We start from the raw sequence: 27,958 nt of genomic DNA, 5'->3' as shown, positions 1-27,958 counted from the left end.
CCAAATAACATGCATTGTACTCATTGAGTAATTTCTCATTCCCTCCCACTCTCTCACCCTCCTTAGTCAGCAGTGTCTATCATTCCACACTCCATGTCCATGTGTACTCATTATTTAACTCCCACTTATAAGTGAGAACATGCAGTATTTGTCTTTCTGGGTCTAACTTGTTTCACTTAAAATTAGGGCCTCCAGCTCCATCCAGGTTACTGCAAAAGACACTATTTCATTCTTTTACGGCTGAATAGTATTCATCGTGTATAATCTCCTCCACATGAGCTGTCTTGAATATGTTTCTTCCTGCCACTGACCCACCTGATTACTCTTCTGATGGAAGGCAGTATGGCAATGGTTTGGATGGAGTTTGAGCCTGAAGCCAGGTGAAAGCTAATGATAATATGTATGACTTTGAGCAACTCAGTCTTTGGATGACATAATGATAGATACTTACAAGATTATTTTAGTGACTGAGATAATGATGCAACACACTTTAAACAGCATTGATTATTAAAATGATGAATACTTTTATTCTAGTTTCAAGGTTTCTTGCTGAAATTATGCTGTGAAGTTTGGTAAACCTTTTAATGTTCATTTTAGTTGTACCCAACATAAATGCTTATTAATATGTTTCCTTATATATTGTATCTTCAAAAGAGAAGCAAGATATGAAAATCAGTAACTGAACTTGGCATGTAAATGGGAGGAGCTTTTTTAGGGATTGCTAGGGGAAAAGGCCACATATGAAACATTGATTTATCTGCCTATTGTAAAAGACCAGAGAAATAAAGCAATAACTTTTGAGATTAAAATCAAAATACATACTAAATTGAGCATTATTTTGGCCTGAGACAAATTATTTTCTTTAACCCATTCAGTTTTAATTTATGTCAGATTCAAATTTGGTAATACGTTTTACTTATTGCTATTTAAATTCATGATAAATTGCATGTATGTATATATATATATGTGTGTGTGTGTATATATATATATATATATATATATGCCATGCATGCTGTTATGTTTTGGAGAATATTATGAATTCAGAATGGATATCCTTATTAAAATATAATAAGCTATTTTTTCTATTTCAAAAACATATCGTTTATAAACTGTGACTGTCTTAATAAATGCTGGAATTCTCCCATAATCGTCTTAGGGATTTGTTTACTTACCTAAGATTTTCATACACTTATGACTAAATCAGGAATTACTAAGACCAGGCCATATTTCAGCAAAAAATCCTTATAATCAGTTGGGCTGTGAATCTTCCATCTAGATGTTTTTAATTTCTGCAACAGATTTTTCAATGCATAATCTCACAGCTTTGTTAAAGACTGGTGAAGCAAAAACTGAAGTATATGAAAGGTGGTTTTTATGTCTATGTGTAGGGTAAGTAGATCTTTGGAAGGTTCACCCAGTTTTTAAAAAATCTAATCATCAATCATATCTCTACGAAAGGCTTCTTCTGTTCTCCTTTTTCTATTTTTCAAGATTCATTTCCATTATCAAAGATATTTAGTACTTCTATAAGATTTACCATATTAAATGATTAGTACAACCTCCTTTACTTGGCATTTAAGAACACCCAGATTACCCTGCAAAATACATAGAATGAACAATGGAAGTGGTCTTTCAGGAGACACAAAATAATATATCCTTGGCTACTAGGATCATCACTTTGCTGTATCACATTGCATAATTAATTTTTTTGAGTCTTTATTTTCTTAAGTGTAATGGAGGATTTCTAAGGTCTGCTATAGATCTGGAAGTCCATTTGTCTCTGACTTAACCCTTTCAGACGTATTTTCAACGAGTTCCCTACATGTTTCACTAGTTCCAGCTAAACCAGACTACCTACTAATTCATGCACGTGCCCATATCTTTTCTGTCTTCTATTCTTTTGGCATTACTGATTGTTTTCTACAAAAAGTTCTCTCCCATTTCTGTAATTTCAAACTCTTCCAGTTCTTTAAAATTCCTTTCTTAGCATCCTCCACCATCAATCCCTCCCAGATTTATAACCCATGATGATATAGTCTCTGAAATTTTGCTCGAAACTCTTTTACTGATGCCATATACAGACTTTGATTACATTGTTTCTTATTTCATCTTATCTACTAGGCTTGGAACAAAGGCATTCTTCCACTGACTTCTGCATTTTTTTCTGTAGCACCTAATAGTCATGGCACATAGTAGGCACTCAATCAAGTGTCTGTAGAATGGGAAGTCTGGTCTATTATTCTGACACAATGCGAGTGGTAAAATGATCTCCTGTTAAAAAAAAAAAAAAAGCTGTAGGCCATTTATTCAGAATTCATTTAGTGCATTGTTTTTGATTGTTCAAAGATGCAGTTTAATACTCTTTTTTATTATACTATATGAGTATTAGCTCTCCCCTGACAGTAAGACAGGGAGAAAGATGATGCCATTTGGCTCTTTCTTTTCTCCAAGCCATTATGCAAAGAATAAGCTCTAAGTGATAAGGTCATACCCCTGTGTCTAACAAAAAACCAGGTTGCTTCTTAAACATCTCAGACCATTTCCTGTAATCAGTTAACAATTTCTGCCTGATTAAAATGTGCACAATTTTCCATTTGCTTAATTTTTCTCAAAATTTTTGGATTAAACTATGTAAGAAATTTTTGTCTGTTCATCCTTTCCTGCAAAAACATTATTCCTTCATAAATGAATCTCTAATTGGAATTTAAATGGTCATTTTCCAATAACTAAAGCTTTCTCCATGGATGTTAAAGCAAAGGCAACCCACATTTCCTACTATCCCTTCACCCTCAATATTGTGATGGAAGCTCTACAGATCCAGTGGATTTTGGCAGAAGAGATCTAGTTGAATTATCTCAAAGCCCCGGAGTTTTGGGCCTCTGGCTATTATGACTGAGCAGCTACGAGTATGCAGAAATTGATGCTTTGTTTGCCCTGAATCCCTGTGCCATCTGTACCACACAGAAAGCACTGTGAACTTAGTCATTCAAAATGAATATTTAACAGTTCACTTTTGACATGCATTTTTTAAATTTAAATTAAATTTGTTTTTTTTTTTAGTTTTTATTTGTACCTTCTCAAATTTCTTGGTCCCAGCTGTCCTGTGTATCACTGTGCTGGCATCATTCTGTATTGACCTTGGTAAGATCAGCAATTATAGATTATCAGATAGAAACCCTCTTTTAACCCTTGAATCATTTTCATGATAAATAGTCAGGACAGTCCCATATCACTTCAAGATTTGGTCATTTGTGTTTACTAAAAAACATCGGGGTTGGAATACATATACAGGAGGTTTATAATGCCTCTATTTTTGTTATATTTGTTGATCTCATGTGCTTTAAACCATTTATTTTTTTCAGGTCATTGTAGCCTTGTGATGAGTTAAAATTAATGTCTTTTCATAGATTGTTTAATAAATGTACATTGAATGATAATAATTCTGAACCATTATCGAAGTGGTAGCATGCATGCATGATTTCTCTATAGAGATCCTCTAGGTTGAAGACATTTATGACAACATAATCATTATGGTGTAATATGTAATACCTATAAGCAATTTTTACTAAGATCAATGACTGTTGCTGGTCCCAAGACTGAGAAATTCTTAAGAACATCTCTATAGTGAAAATTAAAATAGTGCAGTCTTTTCATATTTAAACATTAAAACAGAATTTAGAGCCCTAAGCCTTCCAAACCTGGTAAAAGGCCAATAGTGAGGTGTCAGAGGGAGAATGAGATCTGCCTATTCTTTCGAGCACCATATATGGCACTTCACAATCTGGTCTTGCCTAATAATAAAGAGTTTAATCCTGTAGCTGCAACCTGTTGAAAATTGCTTTAGTCCAGGGCTTCTCACCCTTATTCTTAACATATTTTGGGCTGGATGATTTTTACTGTATGTTCTTATGCATTGCAGAATGTTTAGCAGCTTCTTTGGCCTCTACCTATTAAGTTCCAGATGCTAGTAGCACCAGCTTCCTAACTTATGACAAATATATATATATATATCTCCAGACATTGCCAAATATTCTACAAGGGGCAAAGTTGCTCTTCACCCTCATTTGAGAACCACTGTATTAGATCCAACACTTACCCTTTTATAATTCCCTGCGTGCCCATCAGTCAGGATTCAGAAAGTTTTCAGATGTTTTAAAAGAAAGAAATTCAGTGTTTACAACAGGCAACAGAAAGTTTTTAGGTGTTTTATTAGAAAGTAACTGAGTGTTTACAACACTGTAGGAAGGGCTAAAGAAGAGGAATTCAGGGGAGTCCCAACAGACTAGAATTTTAAGGGCATGTCAGTAAAAACCGTGAGCCAGATTAAGGAAGCTGCTACTCCCCTTGCCATTGCCACAGCTGTCTCTCACACCCATAGTTTCTGACCAAAATTGGGAATTCAGTGCTTGTATTTATTCCCACCTTAATTCCTAGAACCAGCAGAAGCAACAATATCCCAACCACATCACCCTTTCAAGCCTCTCAAACCTGTATGTCATTCATTAGTTGAATCTAATTCACAGACTTCTGGTTTCAAGGAAGTTTCTAGCCCCTGCAGTACACACAGAAGATAAAAATGGAGAGTGAGAATAGATACTGTGGGCCAAAATATCATATCCAGCATACATGCTGTGGCGCATCTGCTTGTTTTGGGCTTATAGTACCCTCTGCAGAGATGCGCTTCATTTGTTCATTTATTAATCTGTTTATTCAATTATCATTCAGTCACTCTTTCAATAACTACTTATTGAATACAATATTAGGACTCTTCCAGGTGCCAATAACTTGAATTAGTCTATTAAAACATGTTAGTGGGGAAGGCAAGGAGTTAAGAGGTATTAAATATGGTAGAACTAGGCTCATAAATGCCTTTGGGACTCTTCTCTTCTTTCCTTTCTCTCCTCCTCCCTTTGCACTTTTCCTCTACTTTTCATCATCCTTTTCCTAGAGTGGGCTTTTTCAAAAGGTGCAAAACCTAGAAGTTCCAGATTCACACTCTACCAACTCCACAACTACACAGTTATTTTTTCAACAAATACATATTGAGAACTCACTAAATGTTTATCGTTTTGTGTCTTAGTTCATTTTATACTGCCATAACCACACAGGATGCCACAGACTGGGTAATTTATAATGTACATAAATTTATTCAGCTTATGGTTCTAGAGGCTGAGAAATCCAAGAGCATAGTGTCAGCATCTTGCAAGGGCCTTCATAACGTGTCATCCTATGGCAGAGGTGGAAGAGCAGGACAGCATATGAGAATGCAAGAGAGAAAGCAAGCCAAATTCATCCTTTTATCAGAAACCCATTCCCTCAAGAACTAACCCACTCCCTTGATCATAGCATTGATCTATTCACAAGAGTAGAGCCTTCATTACCCATTCATGCTTAAAGGTCCTCATTTCTCAACATTGTTGCATTAGGGATTAAGTTTCCAACACATGAACTTTGAGGAACACATTCAAACCATAGCACTACATAGTTGCTGGGTATAGGATGAGAGAAACCTGAAAAGAAAGGGCTCTCTTTCTGTACATAAAGTTAATAAAGAATAAATGAGTAACCAAGAGGAACCTTAGTTTTTACAGCTTGGGCCATGGGCTTTTTCCTTGACCATGCATTGTGGCCAAGGAATAGAGTATTATGATTGCCCCAGTAGAGGTCAAATGTCTAATCACTTGGACCTTTCAGTTAGATAAGAGGGTAGGTAGCAGAGGCCAAGGTAGGAGGATTACATGACATGACTATCAGGGGAATTTCTGGGAGACAGAAGGCTGCTATATTTGTGTCCACTACAACTATCTGCTGGGTATTAGGCACCATGCTAAGTGCTGAGGATACTATAGTGGGTCAGACAATGTCCCTGGGAAAAGTTTTCTGTTAAACCTGATCCACCAGAGCTGACCACTCCCTCTTCTGGCGTACCAGTAGTTTGTGTATATTACTAACATTATTATTTCTTCTTATCTAACTTCCTCAGAAGACTGTGAAATTGAAGCCTCTGACATCTAACTCCAGCATCCCACCTGGCATGTAGATGTGATTCCATGAATGTGCATTGGCTAAATGTTGAAAGAATGAAAGAACAAATGATGGCTTGATTAAGCAAATGAATGGATGTCTCTCTTTCATACTGAGAGAACGGTAGATGAAGGCTTAGCTTTCTCCTTTCCTGAAGCAAGTCTATTGGAGAAGTGAGGCTGGCTCATGCAAAGGGTGATGGAGGGGCACCTGATCTGCTCTGACACGTTTCAATTTAAGCTTATCTTTCCCTCGCTCCTTCCTGTAAGTCTATCTTCTCGGCTATGGGATTTTTATTGAATTTCTGATATGTGAATGAATCACCATAAAAATGTAAGCTCTCTGTTGAATAAAATTACACACACAAAATACTCCTGGAAAAATGAGGCAAATAAGTCTCTTCAGTGGTGGCTATTTATAAGAACCTCCTCCACCTTTAAAATACACATATTTCAATAGGCTTAAGTGTTTTTGGTTGAAATTTTAGTGAGAAAGACATAAGATCTGTGAGAAGTGGCACTTTATCCTGGTTAACTATAAAAGCATTAAAAAACTTATAATGACTAAAAGTGTTTTAAGTGATCATATAAAATGTCTTCAGATTTCTTTTATCTTTTTTGGGAGGGGTAGTACACAGGGGAGAGTGAGGTGAGTATGACTGATTAAAATCAATGAAGACCATTGCTGGTTTTAACACATGATGACAATATTGTACACCACAGTGGCACGTAAAATGATATTACCCATAAATCCTTTGCCCTTTCTGATGCTGCTAAGAAAACACATGAAATCATTTTGACTGATTAACAAGGCTATGCTCTGCAGGCACTACTGACCCTGAAGTTACTGGTATTACCTAAAGTATCTGAGGTTATAAATCAGGAGCAGTTTGCATTATTAGAAGCAAGAAGATGTTTCTTAGGAAGGAAGAGAAAGCCAACAATTATTTAGAGTTATTTGTGGTGTGTTCCCACAGTATCATGGATAATATAAGAAGAACAATAAAAGAAATATAAGAAAATATGAGACTATAAGAAATGGAAGAAAATTTGTGATATTAATTCTTAGAAATGGGGTTACTGAAACTTAAACGAGGTATCCCAGATTGAGAGGAAGGCAAACAGTTCTCCATAGGTTAGGTTTTACCTATTGGAAGATCTGTTTTATAGTCACTTAGCTGGAACAGGGGGTTCAGATAGGGGTATTAATTCTCTACACTTTCTATTATCACTTACTAGTTGCCTAAATCACTCTCATCTTTGAGTTAAACTAGTTAACTCTTGATGGTGGGTTTGTAGTTTTGGTGGAGTACTGATAGATAATAGAGAAAAGATTAAATGATTTGTGAATTAAACATGGAAAAAGTAAAACAGTACATTTCTCAAAATAAGTGACTAAAAATCAGTAAGAATTATACACATTAGATTGTTGAATCTATTGTTTGGAATCACGTAACAACCAATACATTTGTGTTATATTAATTGGAAGGTAAGAAGGCCCATTCTTATCAGCAACCATATACGTACTTCTCATCAATCTCTCAAGACCCTCTACTGAATCAGAAGCAAACACTAGCTACAGAGAGATGTAAGGAGAAGCTTGGGCTATTTGGTTCCAACATGACAATATGTGAGATGTTTAGAATGACTAAATTATTGTATGGGCATCATTTTGGATAACATCTATAGTTAAACAAGTTCATAAATATCACATGGAAGTTCACTAAAAACATCCATTAGATCTATTTGATATAATTTACTTTATTTTCTTATTAGAAATTGCTTTCAAACAACAGAAATAGACTCTGATTAATCTAATTAAAATATTGAATTTTTGGCTTTGTCTGAATTGAACTCCAAATTGTATGTCTTTCTTCTACCTTTTTATCTATATTCTTTACTTTCAATCAGCTTTCCAAGCCAGCTGGTTTGATGTGACAGAGCACCAAACTAGTTTTTTACTTTAGGTATTACAGTTTAAGCATGTGATCATTGTTATTTATGACACATTTATTCATCTGTATAACAAAAGTAATAATATCTGTGTCTCCTAAGGTTCCAGAAAGAATCAAATAGTGGTATGAAAGCACTTTGTTAGGATGTTGAATAAGTGTAAGAGATCTATGTTTTCTTACTTTTGATTTTATAGTTCTTAATATAACTATATAATGGAGGTTCTTAATATAACCTCCATTTGTTTTTGGAACCTCCAAACAGGTACCAGATGAGTTCAGAGAATCAAAGGGAAAGAGGATAATTGCACTTCAGAAAGAGTAGGAATTAAGGTGGCTATGGGGACCTAAACTGAAGGAGTGATTAGAGTTTTAGAAAAACTAAGAAAAGAAGAACAAGAAGTTTACAGGAACTAAGCTTTGAAAAAAGTAGGGCACTGACTACCCTCTGTGGAATTTAAAACTTATATGTATAGTCTTACTATATATATCCCTATCAATAAAAGAATAAAATAAAGCTCAAAAAGTTCTTATTTTATTTTATTACCACTTTGGTTTATTTGTGGGGAGAAGTAGAAATTAAATATTTACTATTCTGATTGATTATGATGTTCTATTATCACAAATATTGCCAATTTCCATTACCTCTGCTTTGTTGGTTCTCCAAGCAGATGCTCAGTCTGTCATTAGGCACTGCTGTTAATACGATTCAATTCCAGTGACTTCAAGATTTGTATTTCTGTGTCTTCATGTTTCAGATATGCCACAGAGAGGATCCAGAGAGCCCATCTTCAGTCAGTTATCTGTATTTGCATGTCAACTACAGCATCAAGAAGCATAGGCATGGGTATGGGTAAGAAGGTAACGAGATACAAGCAGCATTATTTTCATATTCACATGAGAATGTGTAAAAGAGGAGAAATAAATGTTTTGTTTTGTTTTCCTGTGCACAAAATAGCCACTTGGGCACTGAGGGCTCCAGAGAGGTCTCTGCCACCTGTGGTCTTTCAACAGTGCAAACATCAGCAATAGCAGCTTCTGGGGGTGACAGGAGGGTTGTTGGGGACAAGCAGGAGATGGTTAATAGCAAATCAAGCTGATGTGTAGAAGAAAATGGATACTAAGGACCCCCTCTGTACACCAAGGCCAGTCCAAAGGACAGTGTTTCACTGTGAACTGGAAATTCACCTCTCTTCTTCATTTTTTTTCTACCTACTTTATGCTTTATCTCTAAGATGAGGCTGTTTATGGCCTCATCCTCAGTTACCTTGTCCCTCATTACTCCCAGTTAATGGAGATTAAGCTTTGTATCATGACTTCCTAACTAAAACTGAAATCACAAGACATCACATAAATAAAGTGACAAATGGATTAGATAAACATTCATTCCGCTATAAGGTAAATGTAAAAGTGTATTGAAAAAAATTCATATAAGGGAGAGGGAGAAGCTTTACTCTGAAGATAGAAGATACGAGATTTCTTCATCTCTAAAATGGGTGTAACTTTCATTCCATTGTTAATTTAGGACAGCTTTTCTTGCAAAAGGAAATCTTGAGGTGGTACTTCAGATGTAATCAGAAGTGAGCCCTGTCAGCGTTTTGTTTGGTGACATCTGTCATTTTCTCTTGTTTACCTTCTGCAACAGCTCTAGTGAGGGCTGCTGTCAGTGTCTCTGATACGGTGTTAGTACGAGAATTTGTAACTTCTTCCTCCTTTTTTCTTCTACACATCAGCTTGATTTGCTATTAACCATCTCCTGCTTGTCCCCAACAACCCTCCTGTCACCCCCAGAAGCTGCTATTGCTGATGTTTGCACTGTTGAAAGACCACAGGTGGCAGAGACCTCTCTGGAGCCCTCAGTGCCCAAGTGGCTATTTTGTGCACAGGAAAACAAAACAAAACATTTATTTCTCCTCTTTTACACATTCTCATGTGAATATGAAAACAATGCTGCTTGTATCTCGTTACCTTCTTGCCCATACTCTGCCACCTGCCCTTTCCATTTCTCTTATACACAAACTGTGAAAAGCTAGATCAGGAGACCAAGAGTAATGCATAAAAATAGCTCATATTCCACTGGCCATTGTCATATATCCATGTGATGACGGGAACTTTGAGAGCCATCCCACCCCCATGAGAGAAAGCAGGCCATGTGTTGAGGATAGTAGATCAGAAAGACAGCAACAATCTGAGTTTTTGAAGACATTTATAACCTTTAGAATTCACCAAGCCTAGAAACTTTCTGCTTCTGGACTTCTTGGTTTCAGAGATAATACATATTTTTTGTTTCTTAAGGCCATTGAGATGTCATATTTTGTTATATAAAACTGAAAAGACGTCTGGGCATGGTGGCTCACACCAAGCACTTTGGGAGGCTGAGGCGAGTGGATTGCCTGAGGTCAGGGGTTTGAGACCAGCCTGGTCAACCAACATGGTGAAAACCCATCTCTACTAAAAATACAAAAATCAGCTGGGCATAGTGGCAAGTGCCTGCAATCCCAGCTACTCAGGAGGCTGAGGTGGGAGAATGGCTTGAACCTGGAAGGCAGAGGTTGCTGTAAGCCTAGATTGCACACTGTACTCCAGCCTGGGCAACAGAGCAAGACTCCTTCAAAAAAAAAAAAAAAACCCTGAAAAGACAGTAAATAATGGTCACACAACAAAAATGCACACTGTAGATGGAAAATTTTAATTATTAATTTGTTGTTCTCTTCTAGGCTTTTATCTCAGGGGAATCAGCTTGTCATTGGATAATTTACCATCCTCTGTCTAATGATCTCTAGCTCTTTGATACAGTTTTAATTTTAGTTAAAGAGACATATATACACTTCAGTTATGGTAACACCACTTCTCCAACTAAGTATTCCATTAAAATTTTTATAAGTACATTTACGATTTTTTTTAATGTCTAGTGCATTAAAATGTTTAGGGAGAAATGGAAAGAGAAGGCAGCATTCAAGCAAATTTCATTTTGTCTCCCAAAGCCATTAACAAGTGGATGGGATTATTTTCATATACTGTAAGTTCTTCTTCTTTGATTAGAATGGTTTCTGAGTTGCTTTTCTCCTTAGTCTTAGGATAGTGACCATAGCCAAGATGTAACTATATCATTATAATAAAATTTAATTATTTAATAAGGAATAAATTTTTAAACAATTTAAAAATCTTTCAAGATATCAGAATGAATACATGTGTTTCTTCATTCTCTCTATGGGCAGAATCTCAAATAAAACAAAATAGATATATAAAGGCTTAAGCCAAAAAACAAAGGAGGGAGTAGATGGGAAGAGAGTACATCAATCTATGGTTGCTCTTTGGAACTGTTCCTTCTGGAAAAACAAACAAAAACCATATTGGGGATTGGGAGCCAATAAAGCAGAAATGAGAAGGATAAAGTCAAGGACACTTTTGAAAATTTTAGCCAAGGATGAAACAGATTTTTCACTGCAGAAGATCAGTAGGGCTTGGAAGCTGGAAATACTATGTCTATGAAGAGTAGGAATGAGATATAATTAAAGTCTGTAGAAGAACCAGTCGACCTCTTTCCCTCTTTCCTATGTCTGTGCACAGATTGCCTGGCATACAGGGATTTAGCCCACATGCAGAAAAGCAAAATGACAGCAAATTTAAGTGAGGTTCTTCAAGTAAACTGAACCACCTCCTTGAGGGAGAAATAGGGTAGCTAGTGTAGGAGATGGCACCCCAGCATTAAACAGTCTGTCACTAAGGTGTCTGAAAATTTACTGCCAGCTCTCTGCTCACTTAAATTAAGCCAAGTCTGTCAAGCCCTTAACAGTGTTTATGGTCAGATTTTTTGTAGTCTCTTAATTAAATGGACAACAAGAATCTCTAGACATTAGGGAAAATCCTCAGTGCAAAGTATAATCATTCAAATACTTATTTTAAAGAAAGAGACAAAAAGAAATCCTCCCCAAGGGAAAAACAGATATTTTGGGAATAGAACAATATTTAGAAAACATCCTAATTAATGTCTCTAGAGAAATTTAGAAGATAATGCTTTAATAAAACGAGAGCAGGCTTACTTGAAAGGAGAAAAAATACCAAATACTAATAAGAAAGCACACGGCCGGGCACGGTGGCTCACGCTTGTAATCCCAGCACTTTGGGAGGCCGAGGTGGGCAGATCATGAGGTCAGGAGATCGAGACCACGGTGAGACCACGGTGAAACCCCGTCTCTACTAAAAATACAAAAAATTAGCCGGGCGTGGTGGCGGGCACCTGTAGTCCCAGCTACTCTGAGAGGCTGAGGCAGGAGAATGGCGTGAACCCGGGAGGTGGAGCTTGCAGTGAGCCGAGATTGAGCCACTGCACTCCAGCCTGGGCGACAGAGCGAGACTCCGTCTCAAAAAAAAAAAGAAAGCACACTTGAATTTGAACATATAGATATTTACATAAATATCATATCTATATATCTCTGTCAATCTGTCTGTAAAATGATAAAATGAAGAAAATCTCCTGAAGAATACACCAGAAATACCAAAAGACAGACTTAATAAAATCTAAAGTAAAAGACACAGATAACCTCGTGAATCCAATGTCAGATTAATAGGTCTTCCAGAAGAGCACTGAAAATTCTAAAATTATGGCTGAACAACAAGACTAGAAAGCTAGCTGGAGTGAAAGAATTGGGGAAAAATAATTGCATACATCATTTAAAATAAGAGACCGATTGAAAATATAGTAAAAGAATTCTGTGGGGTAAAAACAAATTCCTTGAATAACTCTAGGAATATTCTCCGTGAGCGGAAAAGTGAATATGTACTAAATCCTGAGAGGAGAACATGTAGTCCTAGCACATTACTTGTCTCTTTCGTAATAGTTATTAAATAGTCATAATACAAATGCAGTGTATTTATTCATAATTTTAAGAAGCCATCTATAGGCTAGGCGCAGTGGCGCATGCCTGTAATCCCAGCACTTTAGGAGGCTGAGGTGGGTGGATCACTTGAGGTAAGGAGTTTGAGACCAGCCTCGCCAAAATGGTGAAACGCCATCTCTACTAAATAAATAAATAAATACAAAAATTAGCTGGGTATGGTGGCACACACCTGTAGTTCCAGCTACTCAGGAGGCTAAGGCAGGAGAATTGCTTGAGCCTGGGAGGTAGAGGTTACAGTGAGCCAAAATCGTGCCACTGCACTCCAGCCTGGGTGACAGAGTGAGACTCCATTTCAAAAAAAAAAAAAAAAAGAAAGAAATCATGTAAGACTTCATTAAGCTCTCACAACACAGTGTTAGGGCTTCCAGTTTCAATTGGAATATAGAAATTTGCAATGCATCTGTCATCAGAGAAACACGAAATACAAATTATCTAGTTTTAACACTGTTAGAGAACTGTGGTCATAAAGAAGTCTAATGGAATTATATCTTAAGGATAAAACATTTCCAAGTAAGCAGGGTTTATCTGCCACTTTCCTCCACATGGTCTGCCTACTTTAGGTATGGGCAGGCTGAAAATCAGGCTGCCATGGGAAGAGCCACTTTTCTTGGTTAAGGAGAAACAAGAGGATTTAATGACATGGTGGGCTCGCTGGCTGACATATTAGGGCTATGGATTCCCAAACACAAAGCTAATTATCTCTCCTTGCCGATCCTTTTCCCATAGGACTTTTGTTGAGTATTTGCCTATGGCAGCATGGAAGATAAGAGACTGGGCTGGAAAGCAATAACAGCCTTCTGTAGTCTCACAGTTCTTAGAGATCTTGCAAGAGGGAAGAGATTGCAATGCACGCAGAATGGATCTTACCCTGAAAATATTTGAAACAGGAGGTAAGTTGAAGCTAACTAAAGCTGCAACCAAGTCCCAACTGAGTTCAACTGTTTGGACCTAACGTGGTCATTTTCTCAAACCAGTTGCCGAGTTGCTTAGTTCCTATCCGGGGAGCAATATTTATTTACTTTACTTCATAAGAATCTTTTAAATACTATATCTAGTTACAAATAAATAATTAGATATTCAAAGATGCAAGACAAACTAAATACTAATAACAGAAAAAGCAGTCATAGAATTAGATTCAGATGCTGGAATTAGTAGACAAGCTATTGAAAGAGCTACCAAATATCTTAGAGGAATACACGAAAAATGGACAAAAAGATAAATTTTAAATTGAATTTTAAAAAGGGAACAAACTGGGCATTTTAGAACTAGAAAATATAAAACCTGAAATTACAAATTAATTGGATGGTTCAATTTCTGGGAAAATAGAGTAGATGTACTTTTCTACATTCTTTTAAGTACAACTAAAAACCCTGGACATTATGTAAAAAGCAAACATAAGAAGACTTGAAAAGGTGGAGAAAAGAGGGTAGACTGGCTTAGAGACTTTGAGAACAACACAATGATGAGTTTCTTAGCTTTCTTCTTGCCTCCTCTATTCTAATCTTGGAGCTGCAGAAGCCAGTATCTCAGAAACACAATGGGTACAGACAAAAAAATAAAATCCTTAGCTAACGGTGTTCCTTGTAGCCAAAGACCCAGGCAAGGGGCAGCCTAGCAAGGCAACAATTATCCATTCCAGCCAAACACCACAGGAAAAAAACATGTACTCTGTGGTGAGCTGGGCCTTTCCCCTCCACCCAGCCTGATAAAGAACCACGCCCATCCCTGAAAATATCAACCAAGGTTCAATAGGAAGCCTGGATTTCTAGACCCATTGGGCAGGAATGAGATGGTGTTCCCTCCTGCCCCATGCTGTTCCTGCAGGAGCACAGTCAGAGAAAGTCATATAAAACAGAAATTTTAAATAAGACCTAGAATCTCATAACCTAATGTTATGACATCCCTGGGGTGTCACTTCAAGAGCCGAAAGCCTCTGTGCCCTGTGGTGCATTTGCCCCAGTTTTGCTCAGGCCTGCTGGGCCCATTCGGCTTGGTAGGCTGCACTTGGCTTGCACTACTGGCCCGGACTCCTGCCTGCCAAAGGCAAGCAGAGTAGTGAGGGGTGTGTGAGCAAGTGAGCATGGGATCCAGCCACTGTGCTCACCCAGGCACACTGGCTGCAGCAGGACAGGCAGCTCCAGGTGCCAGCATGGACACTGGCTCCCTGCAAGGCTGCGGCTGGACCAGGCGCACCACAAGCATCTTCCAAGCCTGGCACTGGGGAACACAATGATGCCTGGCAGGTTGGAGACACCAGGAACCACAGAGCCCCAAAGAGAGTGTCACAGCCCCGGCTTGGTGAGCTCCTAGGTCTGGGCTCCCCAAAGGGCCATAGCTGTTCCCTCCCTCTCGTTATTTGCAACATAGCAGGCAAGGAGTGTGTTTCAGCCCTGTTTGTGTTACAGCTCTTTCACCCCACCAAGGTGTCTTGAGGAGTGTTCAGCTTTCAGCAGAGAGGAGACCCTGGAGTGGGTAGCTCCTCTCTGCCAGCAGGTTGTCATGGCATCTCTCCAGTCTGGCTGTGTTCGGGGTTTTATGGGCTTCAGAGGGGAGGAAGTGCATGCTGATTGGTTCATAGGTGGCTATGAGGAGCCCCGAAAAAGGACCATAAATTCCCACTCCAGTCTGTGGGACTGGGAGCCCCAACCCCAGGCTTCAGGTCTTCCCCAGCCTGAAGGCAGAGCTTCACCAGGGACCTGCCCTTTTCGGCCCAGGAGACTTCTGCCTCCTGCAACTATTAGTTTGTGCTAAGGGACACTTGAAGGCCAGTGTGAGCTGCCCTCAACGCCCCGGTCAGCTTCACTCTCATGCCCACTGGTGCCCGAAGTCTGGAGGGGGTCGAGGAGGCAGGGGGCTAGTGTGACAGTGCTGCCCCCAGTTTGCACACACATGGCCATGATGCAACAGCACACGGGTTCAGCCTCAACTTTGCTCTGAGATCAAAATGGGGTGCAGGGAGTGGGGAGAGACCAGACGGTGGGAACAAGCACTTCTGAGCCTGCAGCGGCTTGGGGGGGCCTTCCTGGGCCCTTGAGAGTGCAGAGATGCCTGGGTCCACCACCACAGCTGGGCAGCTGCAGCTGTGCTCAGGAGGGTAGGGCTTCTTCCTGCTCCCAGCCCCCAAGAGCACTGGCATGCTCAGGTCTGCAGCTGCAGCTGGGCGGCTGCAACTGTGCTCAGGGAACCCAAGGCTCCCACCCTGCCAACTCAGAAGAGGGCAGGGCTTCCGCCTGTTCCTGGCTCCCGCTAGTTCCATGGAGCATGTAGCCGCAACCATGCCTCCTCCCCTGAAGCTGGCATCATGGCAGTGATCACTCTAGATGGGCTGCCGCTGCCATCACTAATACCAAAATATAAAGTTTTCAGTAAAAATCACTCATCATACCAAAACCAAGCAGATCTCAAATTGAATGAAAAAACACACAACAGCTAACAGTGAAATACCAGAGATCTTAGAATCAAAAAAGATAATATAAAATCTCAGTCAGACAATCTTAGAATCTTAAAATCTTGGAAAAGATTTTAAAGCAGCCATGATTTTTTAAAAAAAAACTTCATGAGCAATTATGAACACCTTTGAAACAAATGAAAAAATATCCAAAACCTTAGCAAAGGAAGTCCAGCAAAGAAATAAAAGATACAAAGGAAAACCAGATGAAAATTTTGGAAGTCAGAACAAACTAAAACACCCAGTAGAGAGGCTCAACAGTAGAATACAGGGGATAGAAGAATGAATTAGCCACCTAACAATAAGATAATTAATAGAAATTACCCAACTGAACAACATAGAGAAAACTAACTAGAAAAAAAATGTCAGCGCTTCAAGGACTTAGGGGACTATAACAAAATATTTAAATTTTGAAATATTGAAATGTTAGAAAGAGAGGAGAAACAGCAGGGCTGAAAAAATACTTGAAATAATGGCTGAATGCTTTGCACATTTAGTAAGAGACATTGACCCATAGGTGCAAGAAGCTGAATGAAGTTCAAAAAGAATGAACCAAAGATAGCCAGGTCAAGACACATCATAAAGTCCTGATAATTAAAGACAAAGATAACATCTTGAAAGCGGTCAGAGAATAATGACACCTTATCTACTGGAGAAAAAAAATTTAAAAACAATGAGTTCCTCTTAGCAACCATAGAAGCTAAAAGAAAGCGACACCATACTTTTCCCGGTGCTGAAATAAGACTCTCAACCCAAATCTGTACGCCTATCAAATATGCTCTTTAGAAATTAAGGAAAAATCAAGATATTCTCAGATTAAGAAAAACTAGTCTGGCAGATATGCCCTAAAAGAGTAATTAAAATAAGTTCTCCAAAGAGAAAGGAAACAATTAAAAAAAAAAGAACGTTGCAATTTTTGGAAGGAAGAAAGAACCCTGTCAGCAAAAATATTGGTAAATACTTCAGGCTTTCTTTCTCTTCCTCAATATTCTAAATTATGCTTTATGGCTAAAGTAGAAATCATAACACTGTGGCTCTAACTGTATGTAGATAAAATATTTCAGACAATTATATTATGAACAAGGGAGTGTAAACGGATGTAAAGAGAGGTAGATCTTCTATACTTCACTCAAACTGGTATAACAATGGCACCTTTGAATCATAGATATTATGTAGAGCAACCTCTAAAAAAGCTATATGAGAGATACACTCATGAAACACTATTGATAAAATAGAATCCTAAAAATAATGTAATCCTGTAATCCATCGGAAGATAAGAACCACAAACTAACATAGCTTCACTGGTGAATTCTACTATACATTTAAAAAAAGAAACTCCCACACTTGAAACATTTTATCTTACAACGGAGGCTAGCATAAACATGATGCCAAATCCCAATAAAGACATTACAGAAGAAGAAAATTATAGAACAATATCTTTCATGATCATAGTCACAAAAACCTAACCATATTAGCCAATTTCAGTGTCGTATAAAATGGATAAATCAGTCTGAGCCAGTGGGATTTTCTATGATGCAAATAAGCATGTAAAGAAATAAAAAGGATAGTTCATTAAAAATAAAAGGAAAAAAGATGATTATCTTAATTCATAGAGGAAAAAAGTAACATTTGCTTTATTTAAATAAGTATATTTAAATAAAGTAGAATTTATTACATTTGAATTTTAAAATATCTGCTAAAAATCCTGTAGCCAGCAGCATATTCATTGATAAAATATTGAGAGTTATCTCCTTAAAGGTCATGAACATGATAAATATTTCTGCCATCACTAATTATACTCACCATTATACTGGAGGTCCTAGCCAGTATTTTAAGGCAAGAAGAAGAAATAAAAGACACAAATATTGAAGAGCAAGAAGATGATGTTTCTTTATTTGCAGACAATACTGTCGCATACAACAAAAATCCCAAGAAATATACAAGCAGCTAGTTGCCTCGCAAGGTCACAGGTTCAAGACCAATATACAAAAATCAATCATATGTCTTTATGCTAGCAGCAAATAAACAGAAAATAAAATAAATAACTTCTGCAATAATATAAAAATTATCAAATTCCTAAGAATAAATTTATCAAAAGATATATATGTTTACCCTGAGTCCTACAAAACATTGGTGAGAAAAATGATCCATTAAGTTAAAACAACCCAGCACACGTTATCTGTAGAAATGGAAAGCTGCTTCTAAACCGTACATGGAAATGCAAAACAAGAAAGGCCAAAAATAAATAAACAAAAACCCAGAATGTTATTATTACTGATTTTTGACAATATAAAGGTAAGAGTGCTATTGTCAGATATAATAAAAATGGAAGAGCATAAGAAAAGTAAGGAATGATACTTTTTGAATTATATCAAATGTTGTGTGAACACTGAACAAGACTGAAGGAGAAATAAACTTATAATTATGTTGTTTGAGGTTAAAGATATGACCCATGGAGAAATCAATAATAGTCGTAAAATTATATATATAGGTGGTAAATTAGGGAAGAAGGGAATAGTATATATGAATTAATCTCACATCTATCATGAGAGTAAAGCAATAGATATGTCTAAAGCTGGGGGAAAAAGGAGGCGTCAATATGAAGGAAAATCTCAAATGATGAAGATTAAGGGGAATTGCTCTGGGTACCAGGACTGGAAGTGGGGAGAGATGAGCTAAGAGATGGTTGCTTTTTATTATATTGTTTTAATTCTTTATACATCTTACTATGTATGGTAAGACTTTATAAAATGTATTAATTGGTAAGTTAAAAAGGCAATTACTTAAATTCAAAAGATGGTATCCAGAAGAAGAATGTGCATTAAAATAAGTGACATCATGAAGTTAAAAAGTCAATGACCAATTAAGTCATCTTGGGATACAGAGGGAAAGGAACTTTGATATTTAGCTGTTGAATCAATCTTTATTTTAATTTTTTATTTTCTGATTTTTTTCAGGGGAATGACTGTATTGTTTTAATAAAAAAGATACATATTTATTACTAAAAATTTAATAGAAAGTTGCAGAGAAAAATGTAAAATACTTCCTCTAATTCCATCTTTATTCATCACCAGCATTATTCTTAGCCAACTGTTCTATGAACTGTAAGTTTGGATGGATGAGTGGTTGGGCAGAGAAATAAGAAAAAAAATGCATAAAATGGCATCAAAGTGTAATACTATTTTTAACATAAGAATTAATATTTATTTATTTAAATTTTGCAGAGAAAAATCTCATAAGAAATAAGGGAAAGGACTCCTTAACTTCAAAAAATATTTCATCACCTCAAAAGATACTGTTTCATAGTAGATTAGATCTCTCTAATCCTTAGAAACTGTGAAAAACATTGCACTTGAGTTGCCATTTTTAGCTTCATTTTTTAACCTTATACAATATCAATTGACCTCTGCTATGAGAGACAAAAGTATTAACTCTTCACACTTGCTCCCAGCCTCCATCTCCACTTCTCAATTTTCTTATTAGTTATATGTCATATTTAATATACATTACATTTATATGTCATAATTTTATTGTTAAGCTTACATTTACCTTTATTTGGCAAGCACAATTATTGCAGGAAATAATCTTGATTTTCATTCCAGATGTTTTATAGTGGTTTCTCAATTTTGAAGTAGTTATTTTAACTTTTGAGTTTTGAGTAGTTTTCATAAGAGTGTTTATCATATTTGAATGGAGAATATGGGAGTTCTGATTTTGTTTTTCTCTTTTTGTAAGAAATACAGAAGCATGTTTCAGAATAATTTTGGTTGTCATTTGATTTGTCTGATATTTTGCCTGGGTCTAATATTTTGGACAACACATTCCCTCAGAACCTTCTAGAAATTGCTCCATTGTCTTCTGACATTGAATATAACTTTCAAGAAGTCTAAAGCCAACCTAAACTTTCTTCTGCCTGGATTTGATATGCCATTTTATGCCAGAATAACTGAAAACTGCTTCATTTTTGAATTTCAGTGACAATCAGAATTTGTCTCGGGGTGGATGGTTTTGTTGTCAAGAATTTGTCTTTGCAAAAGAGATCAATTCTGCTGTATTTCTCTGTTTTGTCTCTACCCTCCATGCATCTATTTACTTTTTTTTCCTTGCATCAAAATTAGATCCTTCATATGTAGAAACTTTTTGGAATACCATTCTTTATAGCATTAATCACAAAAAATAAAGAGGGAGGGTACTGATCTTGTCTGTAGAAATAAATATTAGCAGATAATTGTGCAAATAGAACACAATAGACTACTCTACTCCTAGGGAATACCGGAGACTTATAAATAAACACACAAATCAGTGGCTGCATTCATCTATTACAGCCTCTTAAAAGCACAACCTTTGTTGCATTGTGTCTGGAATATGCGGGAGGCTTGTCTAATTTTAAGATATAGCGTTGCCTCTGACCATCATCTAGTAGTCAAGAATATTTTAGTAACAAATTAAGGCTAATTGGTTCGGATTTCTGAAGGAGAAAAAAAATACAAGTCTCCCACAATAATCTGACAGTTCATTTAACCATTTATTTAAGCCAGTGAAATTAATGGGGCTGGTCTTTTGTTTAAGAAAACTTCGTTAATGTTTATGATTTAACATCCTATCCTACATTGACCAGGCATTTGCTGACATAAATTTAGTGCAAAATTGCCAGTTATTTTAATTTATGAATTGTTAGTACTAGCAGAATGTGTAGCACAGCTGTTACTCAATATTAGAAGGACATTTTTAAACATAATTTTTCTACATGATTAAAGACTATTGTAGAAGCAGAAGCTTAAAAATCAGTTTCACAAACTATTTTGCATCCTCATTGTTACAATATGATATTTTGAAAAAAGGAATATGAAGGTGTAAAATTTGTATTGTCATTAGTTCCCCTTCTTAAAAGCAATATTGCATTCTAAGATGCTGGACATGTTTACTTTTTCCTTTTGGAAAGATTTGTTGTAGATACAATGCAACAACAAAAATATATTATACACAGACTTTATCCTAGGAACGAGACTAGACGTTGGTATCATAGAAAAATCTGTCATGTTGGAATTCATTTATTTGGAAAGGAAATGCAATTGATATTTAATTGAATTCATAAAATCACAGAAAATGTTTAGACATGAAAAGTGAATCTAGTACCATCTACTTACTTTACAAAATGGAAATAGGATTTTTTCCAAACTATGGAGAGTCTAATATAATTTTTTTTTTAATAGGGCAAAAGCAGTGACTTAGTGAGTCCTTCATTCAATAAGTACAAAACAAAAATTAACAGGGCTTACACCATGATAGTAATCTAGCTCCTTATCCCGACTTCTTTTCGCTTTACACTTAAGGTTCTATATCTGTGGCTTAAAATAGCATTTATCAGAAGCTTGATGCAACTGATGTTTTAGCAAGTAATCGCAACGTTGTTTCCTGTAGGACAGGCTGATAATAGCAACCACTGATTCTATGTAATGTGTTGTATCAGATAGACTGTCATCTTCTTTTACAGGTTCAGGAACAGGCCAGATTTGAGCTCGGCTTCTTCACTTATCAGGATTTTCTTAGGAAAGTCTGTTCCAGTGATGAGTCTAGGAAATGATTTCCTACTGCTCTGCTGTTTTATGTTTGTTTTTGTTTTAAGGAGAAAAATAGGGTGTACTTTCCAGGATTCTGTAAGAACTCAAATGTGACAGTTTTCTCCAGGGTCTCAACTCTGTTCATTGTAGTTTGAATAAAAAGAAGGGTCCTGGCCCTACCACTGGGAAATACATGTATGTTGTTTCTTCATGAAGCTTGCTTGTCAGCAGTTAAGCATAAGTAGATCAGTCCCATTTGAACTAAATTGCCAAGTTTGCAAGGACTGGGAAGAGAATCCCCATTTTGCAAGACAATACGGTGATGGCTGAAGATGGCAAGCATTTGGCAAAATACCATATTTGACAAGCTCTTAGATCAACGTTTTCTATAAGCTCTTTCAGATATTTCAAGGATAAAGGAATTGTTCTTTTTTCAGATATATCATTGTTCATAAAGTTGTTTGACCTTGTTTCTTGGCTAATGCAAAGTCTTTTAAGTTTTTCTTTGAAAGGAGTTAAGAGCTACCATTTTTACTAAAAATTTTTGCATAACACATTTTTGTTGTTCCTCCTGCCTTTCAGTGTTGCACTTCCAATATGATATTTGCAACAAAAATTTTAACTTAGGGGATAAAGAAAGAGGTAGTAATGCACATTCATCCATTAATTGTTTGCTCCTTCAACAAATATTTATTGGATACCTCCTATCACCAGGCACATTCAATACAAATGGATTAAGATATTTTCCCTGCACTCATGTGGCTCACAGCCCAGTCTCTAACAGGTTACATGGAATTAACTAAGAAATCGGCACTAGGAGAAAGCTTCTTAAGTGTAGTCTTTACCTTGACTCTATGATTCTTACAGTATGAAGGCCAGAAACAGTGACACCTTTTGAATTGAGAAGATAATATGAGAAGTTGTTCACCCTTTCAAGTCCTTTAACATACTGGGCAGTTTACAGTTTTGGTATATTCTGAATGAGGAATGAGGACATACAGAAGTTAATTCAGCTTGCAATATTGTCTAACTGGTTCAAATAGAAATGGGGCTTACATCCTGGAAAGCATTGATGAAAATGAAGTTCCCCACAAATGACTCTATGCAAATCCTCAATTCCAAATTTGTTTTAAAATCAAGAAAATAATTACCTCGGTCAGTGCCGTCAGGTACATACTCCTTCACTGTGTTCTGGCAGAAACTCAGAAAACCAATTCAGCAACTTAATTAAGTCCTCACAGGCAAGCATGTCCCAACTAGGCAATTTCTGGACGGTGAGATTTCCTTCCCTGTTGGGTTCTAACTTACATCAATGTCTTAGGCTACCTTAGCAGCAGCAGGACAAAAATTTGGTACTTTTGGCCTCCATTTAAGTGTTTTAGGCAGACAGCAAAATAAGGTAGCTATTTTTAAAAAATCATTCCTGGAACACGCAAAAAAGAAATTGTCACTTCTCAAAAGTCTGAAAGGAAGTCTGCTAACACCAAGTTTTTGAGAGAGAAAGAAACGAAATCAATGAGGAGAAATAATTCTCAGATTTCTGTTGAATGAAATGTTCTGATTAACACTAAAAATGTAATTCACTATACAGTAACATTTTAGGCTGAAGAGTGATTTCACTAGAGAGGTTTCTAAAGCATGGAGTGAGGAATGCAATCACTTTTTAAAAAAAATTCTCTAAATATGAGAAGAAATTTTAATCTGGAAGTTTATTATATCTCTCTAGAATTTCACAACGCAACAGAAGCAGACTTGTGCCTCAGATTGCTGAGAGGTAGTTACAACATCAGTGAAAGCTCATCATCTTCCCAAACTGCACATGTGACCTCCAACATTTTGAATTCAGACCAGCCTATGTTTGCATGCAGCTCCCTAACTTAGCAATTCCAGGGCTGGTCTTTGTTTTGTTTTGCTGTCAAGCCTTCTACTATGGTGTCTTCTTCACTGAAGTATTTCTACATTACATTGCCCGGGACAAAGCTATTTTGTATGCACAGAAACTCGCTTCAGGACTTTAAACTATTTTCTACTCTACAGTGGTTAATTTTTCATTTATGTGGCATCTTACTGAAGAGCTGAAGAGTAGTCGGCACAGTTAACAATACATTGTGAAACAATAAATATTTTACTGGATATACAATCTCCACAATTTAAAAGTTTTATTTTCTGTGTGGATCTGTATAAAGCTAGAGATGTTAACATTTTGTGGATGCACATTTTTAATAATATGCTCTATAATCACTATCAAACAAATGACCTGCACTTTAATAGGCACTCCAGACATTAGCTGCTGTTTCTGCTAAACTCAGTAAACTCTAATAAAGGTGTTTTATGGGAAGAGGTTTGTTTTTTTTTTTTTTAAGAAGATATATTACTTAGATTTCATCAGCACATAAAAATGTTATCTTGGGAACACTGGAAGATTCATATATTTCTAAATTACAGCACATTCCTGTCACTTTCACATGAGATCATTCTAATTTTTTTTTTAAATCATAGTTTAGATTGGGTCGTGTTTCACACTTTATTCCATTTGAATTAATGATGTTATTTACTTGGAACTTGATTGTATACTTGCCTCACATTCTATGAGGTAGTTCATAAGAGGCAGCAACATAATAAAGAAGGAAAATGTTATTTACTCTCTTTCCCAATTCTCAGGAGCTTGGTGTAAATTCTACCCAATAAAACGTGTTTAGTTTGTTTCTGTATTCCTTTAAGGCTCAATATACAGAAGCAGGCAGCAGGAGTGCTCAGAGTCACAGTCTTTGTAGGATTTTACTCCTGAGCACCCGCAGTGCCTGCCCTTGATCTGGGAAACAAACGTATTCTCAGTTCTGGAACTCCTTGATCCAAGAAACAAAACTGTCTCCTGCCATGGAACTTCAGCTTCAGGAGTTGCTTTCGCCTCTCCAGCCCCAGGAGAGGCCAATAATCTCAGATAGCAAGGACTCAAGTGAGTTGTGCACAATAAATATTTTCTCAGAGCAGCTATATGCATTAAATGAGCAGTGTGCACTAAACAAAATTCCTTGTATTTCTAGAAACGCTTAATTTGGCACCTATCCACTAAATCCAAACCTAAATCTGAGTCTAGTGCAAAGCCAGAGGAATGGCCACATAAGCCAAGGGGTCAGGAAGGAGAAGAACAATTGGCATCAGGCAGCAGGGAAATAGGGGAGAATCAACTCCTCTTGGTGTACATTTCAACCCCAACAGCTTCTGTCCGTAATTTTGTCGTCACAGAAAACACTGTGGAGTTCAGTAACAAGGCTAGCATTCCAGGCACCTCAGACCTTGGTTACTTAAAATGCAAATTACTTACCGATCTCTGATTGTTGTGGCTCATGGGTTGAGGACAAAAGCATTCTAGCACCCTCTGGCATTGTCTCCATTCTAAAGCCCTAACAACATTTTCAGGTAGCCTTTCAAATTTCTGTGAGCCATAGGCAGGTAGCCATACTCCAGAAGATGCAATTGACCAATGTGAAGTTAGAAATTAGTTTCTTATCATGGGGAGAAAACCACAAGAATCAGTGAACCTGAATGGTGCCAGCAACCTTAGGTAAGGCACTTGAACAACTTGGGTCTTATGTTCCCCGTTTTATAGAATCCAGACACAAATGGGAGGCTCCTGACTTTTAGGATTCAAATGAAATATGGTCATAGGGCTCTAGGTTTACATTTCTATCATTCTTTCTTGAGATGTTGAGGAGGATAGCTTACATTGTTCTTCAAATCCTGCTCAACCAGATTTGTGTATGTCTGTAATTATCCACCACTCATCTCAGCTGTCACTCAGAACAAGCCATGGAATTTAGTCCCTTTACCTTTTCATCCGTAAAATAACCACACTTACAATCCAACAGTGACAATAAAATAAAGATAACTGAACAAATACCACCTCCCAAAAGACCCCCCTAACAAGAAATAAGTGCAAACAAAAAGTGACCACTGTAAGACCATTTTGTGTTGAGCAGAATACAGCAATACATGGGGAGATAGAGAGGGCTTAGATTCCATCAACACAAAACACTTAAGATTGATTATTGGGCCTCCCTGTTCTTCAGAAACCCTCAGCATTCATTTATGCCAGTCTGAGCTCTAGCTCTCAGCAATTGCTCTCCCTTTTTAAAATCCACCTTGAAACCTGCACGTTCTCCACATCTATCTCAGAACTTACAGTAAAATTTTAAAAAAAAAGGAGCAAAAAAAAAAATCCACTTGTCCCTGCCCAGAATTATAAAAGATCTTCAAAAAGTTCGTGGAAAATACACATTATGAAAAAATTATGCATGGATTTCAAAAATTTTTGCACCAAAATAAACTCATATTAACTTTTCATAACATGTGTGAACAGGATCTCATTTGAGGCCCTAAGAAGGATAAGATATCAGTTTGAAAAGAACCCCTATTGGAGCAACATTGAATTCTGCTAAAATTGAAGCAAGAATAAACATTAAATTTATGGTAAAGCTTGGGTGGAAGAACAGTGAAATCATTAATGCTTTATGAAAAGTTTATGGGGACAATGCCTCAAAGATATCAGCAGTTTAAAAATGGATAACTTATTTTAAAAAGGGACAAGACCACGTTGAAGATAAAGCCTGTGGTAGCAAACCTTTCACCTTAAATTGTGAGGAAAAAATGGACCTTGTTTGTACCCTGATTGAAGAGGACTGATGCTTAACAGCAGAAACAATAGCCAGCAACATACATGTCTCAATTGATTCAGCTTACATAATTATGACTGAAAAATTAAAATTAAGCAAACTTTCCACTGGATGGGCAGCAAAACTATTGTATTCAGATCAGCTGCAGACAAGAGCAGAACTTTCAAGGGAAACTTTAAACAAATGGAATCAAGATTTTGAAGCATTTCTTAAGAATTATAATGGGGGATAAAACATGCCTTCATCACTATGATCCTGAAGACAAAGCACAATCAAAGCAGTGGCTACCAACAGGTGCAGGTGGTCCAGTCAAAGCAAAAGAAGACCAGTTCAGAGCAAAGGTCATGGCAACAGTTTTGTGAGGTGTTCAAGGGATTTTGTCTCTTGACTTTCTGGAAGTCCAAAGAACAATTACATTTGTGTATTATGAGAGTGTTCTGAGAAAGTTAGCCAAACTTTAGCAGAAAAACTCCAGGAATACTTCATCAGAGAGTTTTTTCTCTACCAAGACAATCCTCCTGTTCATTACTCTAATCAAGGGCAATTTTGTGAGAGTTTCAATGGTAAATTATTAGGCATCCACTTTACAGTCCTGATTTGGATCCTTCTGACTTATACTTGTTTTCTAATCTTAAAAATTCCACACAGGGCACCCATTTTTTTTTCAGTTAATAAGGTAAAAAGACTTAATTAACATGGTTAAATTCTTAGGACCCACAGTTCTTTAGGAATGGACTAAATGACTAGTATTGTTGCTTACGAAAGTGTCTTGAACTGGACAGAGGTAGTGTTGAGAAACAAAGTTTATGTTTTTTATTTGTATCCTTGAATTCCATTTTTCATGAATGTTTAAAGTCTCCTCATGTATATGTATAAACATATGTATGAGATATATAAACAAATAAATGTATACATATGTAAATATATACAAATGTTATATATTTTTAATGGGGGATAAAACACGCCTTCATCAGTATGATCCTGAAGTGAAAGCACAATCAAAGCAGTGGCTACCAACAGGTGCAGGTGGTCCAGTCAAAGCAAAAGAAGACCATTCCAGAACAAAGGTCATGGCAACAGTTTTGTGAGGTGCTCAAGGGATTTACACATAAACCTAAGCTTAGCCTTCTGTGAGTTATCAAAAATCTTTACAATATTTTATTCCTAACAATGATCCGTATATTCTAGGTTTCACTATTTCTTCCTCCCTAACTGCGATGAAAGAGGTATATTTATCTGTTTCTACAAAACCTTGGTTTTCAATGCTCTTTTCATCCTCCTTCCCTTTTACATGTAATATGAAGTATCCAAACTGAATTATTAAGTTTCCTACTGTCTCTAGAAATCTATGAAATAACTTCATGTTTTATGGATTTGAAATACTTGAGAATTGGCAAAAT

Source organism: Hylobates moloch, unplaced genomic scaffold, assembly GCF_009828535.3.
Source record: "Hylobates moloch isolate HMO894 unplaced genomic scaffold, HMol_V3 SCAFFOLD_5, whole genome shotgun sequence".
In the NCBI taxonomy this organism is placed as follows: domain Eukaryota; kingdom Metazoa; phylum Chordata; class Mammalia; order Primates; family Hylobatidae; genus Hylobates; species Hylobates moloch.
The sequence above is the reverse complement of the archived record's forward strand: the minus strand, read 5'-3'. Positions refer to the sequence as shown.